We start from the raw sequence: 3,999 nt of genomic DNA, 5'->3' as shown, positions 1-3,999 counted from the left end.
TTTGTTTTTTTTGTTTTTTGCCTCTTGTTCTGTCCCCTTTCTGGGAGCGCGGCGGCGGTCCGGGGGATCACCCCCACCCTCAGCGCCCGTCGCGGTGCCTGGCGCCCCAGCCCGCACCGTGGGGCCTCCTCTTGTCCCGAGCCGTGACACCGCCGCCACGCGGCAGCATGCGTGGCATCTGGACTGTCAGGTGTCAGACCAAAGGTCTGGTCTGTGGGAACCGACACGCTGGAGGAAACCTTGAGAGGCTGAGAGGGGAGGGAGTTCCAGGAGAATTCCAGGACGTCATTTTGAGCGAGTATGTGACCAGAACTCGTCCCGTTGCTTTTGGGGTTCTACGGGCTACACGTAGGAATCTTTGGTGGTGGCACTGGATGTTGGGGGATCCGGAGTCACACGCAGACCTGCTCCACAGGCCTCATTTTACTTTTCTTTTCGGATTCATTTTCTGAAAAGGTGTCTCTTATCTCTATGATTACATTTCCTTTTCTCTCTCTCTCCGAGCAGATCATGGGAGTCCACGTATTGAGGTGACATGTATTGCCCGTGCCCCCCTCCCCCCCGTTTTCTGATTCATTTATTTCTCATTTTCTCCCAGCGTATGGTGGGGGTACCAATGTTAAGGTCAGCTGCATCGCCCTGTCCCCGCCTCCCCCCTCGGGTCAGAGCTTCAAGTGCGCCCATGCCCCGGTTGGTGCGCACCCACCCCATTCCTAATGGATGTGCACGCCCATCCCCTCCCCACGCCCGCCCGACACCCACCCGATGAAGGCGATTCCTCTGTGTCCACTTAGGTGTCCATCGGTTCCTACCAATCTGCCGGCGAGCGCGCGCACGTGGCGCTCTTGTGTCCGTTCTTGGGACACTTGGCTTACTGGAACGGGTTCCAGCTCTGGCCGGGAGAACACGAGAGGTGCCCTCTCACCGCTGTTCCTCATAGCTGAACGGCACTCCGTGGTGTCCACGCGCCACATTTCATTAATGCACCCGTGGATCGATGGGCACTCGGGGCGCTTCCACATCTTTGCGATTGTGAATGGCGCCCTAACTGTAACCCTGACCCCTACCCAGCCCAGTCTCCTCTGCCCCAGCCTGAGGCGCTCCTCCCCCGCCAGGCCCGTCACTGTCCTGGTCCCCTGCCTGACCGGCTCCTTCCCGCCCGGCCTGTCACCGTCCTCTGCCCCTGCGTGACACGCTCCTCCCCGCCCGGCCCATCACCTTGGCCCCTGCCTGACTCGCTCCTCCCCACCTCGGGCTCCTCCGTCGCCTGGGCCTTCCAAGGGCTTGGTGTGGACGCTGCTTCCAGGAAGCCCTCCAGGAACCCGGCAGCAGGGCGGCCGCAGCAGTCTCGCGCGGGGCACGTGCCCCCACTGTGCCGCGGGGGCCCAGCCTGGTGTCTTCTCTGAGGCCCTGCGGCTGCCGCTCCCCGCGAGGGGAGAGCCGTGGAGGTGGGGACCGCCTCCTGGTGGGGACGTACACCCAGCTCTCCGCCGCGTCGGATTCCGGGGCTCTCTGTCCTGCCTGCCCGGAGGCCCAGCTGGCCTGCGGGTCCTTAGAGTGGCAGAAACGTCCTCAAGCTGATATTGCCAGTCAGGTGGGTGTCTGCACTTTTGTGCCGGGCACCCCGGGGAGGCCCAGGGGCTGGCTGGACAACGCGGCCTGCTGGGGGTCGGGGGTGCGCTTTGGAGGAGCAACCGATGCCCTTTGGACTTTGCTAGCAGCGTCTGAGGTGTCTCTGAGCCCTGCTCCATGTCGGGGAGAGGAGGAGGAGCAGGAGGAGGAGGAGGAGGAGGAGGAGGTGGCAGGGGCCGTGACCTACAGTCGTGTTCCCGGGGTGGCACGGCATGTGGCTTCTTCCACAGGCTGCTTGGCCTGGGCTCCCTGCACCTGGGCCTTTGGAGGACTGGCCCTGTTCTTGCCGACACTTCCTGCAGGGACCCAGAGCTGGGAGGTTGCATCTCCCAGACCTGGGTCGGGCAGAGCCCCAGCGGGCCATGCCCACAACCTCTCTCAGCACGGGTCCCCCAGAAGGCTTCTTTGGGACCAGGATTCTCTTGCGGGTGACTGTTTAAGGTCTGGCCCCTGGGTGGAGGGGCACCAGGAGTAGAGGAGCAGGAAGGGGAAGGGGGTGGCCAGGCGAGGGGACACTTTGAGGCCAAGTCCAAGCTTCAGCCTGATCCTCCTGGGAACCCCGGGGTGTACATCACACCTCCTGGTTGTCCTGCTCTGAGACCGGGACCCGGGCTTCGCATTTTCACAGCAGCCAGTCGTGGGCTGAGGACACCTGGGGCGTTGGGAACTCCCTGGCTTCTCCTTGGTTTAACATCTGAGCTGCTTGTGAATCGAGCCGCCACACACGCCCGAGTGCAGGTGTCTTCTGCACAGACTGTGGGCCTCGCTCTTCTGAATGCCGCTAGCTCGCCACCCACCCACGGGTGAACCTGGTCAGGGTACTTTCTCTAATGAGCAGACTCTGACCCCGGCGGGCTACCGGTGTTTTCATTTGCTCCTTTCTTTCTTCCATTTCGGGAAAGGCTTCCTTACTGGGTTTGGAAATCTCCTGTGCCTTTCCTCGCCTATTCTGTCAGCTTTAAATTTCTCTTTCAGTTGCCACCCTCACAGATGTATTAGGAAACTCTTTTCGGTGCATTCATTAGTGAAATGACCCAGATGAAGCTCGAATCCAATAGCTCATCGCCGATTTTTAGCAAGTCCACACCCCGGGGTGGTTGGGGTCCAATCCACCCCGGGCCAGGCCCAGGCCCCTTGGACCGGGCCAGAGAAGGACACAGAGCAGGGTCCGGCCCCCACGGTAGCGGTGCCCGCAGTTCTCCAAGGGCTTGGGGGTTTTCCAGAGGGAGGAGACAGAGGGGATTGATTTCTTCAGAGCCCCCCAAACCACCCCACCCCACCCCACCCCACCCCACCCCACCCCACCCATGGGACACATCCCGAGAGACGCCCCTACACTCGCTCCCCTCCCCCATGCGCTGTGCCCCAGCCCTGGCCCTGGGGAATAGGCGGCAGCCCACGCACAGGGCGGGGGGCACAGCTGAAAGGGTTTGTGGGGGAGGGCGGCCCCTGGCTGGGGGCAAAGGTCGAGCGCCCCGCGCGCGCGTGCGCAGTCAGCAGCGGCGGCGCGCTGGGGGTGGGGGGCGGGTAGGTGAAGGAGGCGAGGCGAGGAGAGGAGGGGGGCTGGAAGGTCTCCACCTTGGCGGGTCCACCCGTGGAGGCCCATCTCGCGCGCGCGCGCACGCGTGTGTGTGTGTGTGTGTGTGGACAGCCCCCCACGCCGCCCCGCCCCTCTCCCCAGTCCCGCGGAGCCCGCCGGACCCGGCCGGCGAGGGGAAGCGCAGAGAGGCTCGGCTTCTTGAGCGGGGCAGGGGCGCCCTCCACCGTCTCCGGCCAAGCCGGCCTGAACGCGCCCGGTCTCGTCTGATCTCCGAAGCTAAGCAGGGTCGGGCCTGGTTAGTACTTGGATGGGAGACCGCCCGGGAATACCGGGTGCCGTAGGCTTTTGTTTTTTTTGTTTTTTGCCTCTTGTTCTGTCCCCTTTCTGGGAGCGCGGCGGCGGTCCGGGGGATCACCCCCACCCTCAGCGCCCGTCGCGGTGCCTGGCGCCCCAGCCCGCACCGTGGGGCCTCCTCTTGTCCCGAGCCGTGACACCGCCGCCACGCGGCAGCATGCGTGGCATCTGGACTGTCAGGTGTCAGACCAAAGGTCTGGTCTGTGGGAACCGACACGCTGGAGGAAACCTTGAGAGGCTGAGAGGGGAGGGAGTTCCAGGAGAATTCCAGGACGTCATTTTGAGCGAGTATGTGACCAGAACTCGTCCCGTTGCTTTTGGGGTTCTACGGGCTACACGTAGGAATCTTTGGTGGTGGCACTGGATGTTGGGGGATCCGGAGTCACACGCAGACCTGCTCCACAGGCCTCATTTTACTTTTCTTTTCGGATTCATTTTCTGAAAAGGTGTCTCTTATCTCTATGATTACATTT

General features: G+C 62.9%; 1 pseudogene; it reads left to right on the top strand.

Moving 5' to 3' along the window:
• Positions 1-3,397: 3,397 nt before the first annotated feature.
• LOC142862768 (uncharacterized) lies at positions 3,398-3,516 on the top strand (annotated as a pseudogene).
• Positions 3,517-3,999: the final 483 nt, after the last annotated feature.

Source organism: Microcebus murinus, chromosome 20 (assembly GCF_040939455.1).
Source record: "Microcebus murinus isolate Inina chromosome 20, M.murinus_Inina_mat1.0, whole genome shotgun sequence".
Lineage (NCBI taxonomy): Eukaryota > Metazoa > Chordata > Mammalia > Primates > Cheirogaleidae > Microcebus > Microcebus murinus.
The sequence above is the reverse complement of the archived record's forward strand: the minus strand, read 5'-3'. Positions and strand labels throughout refer to the sequence as shown.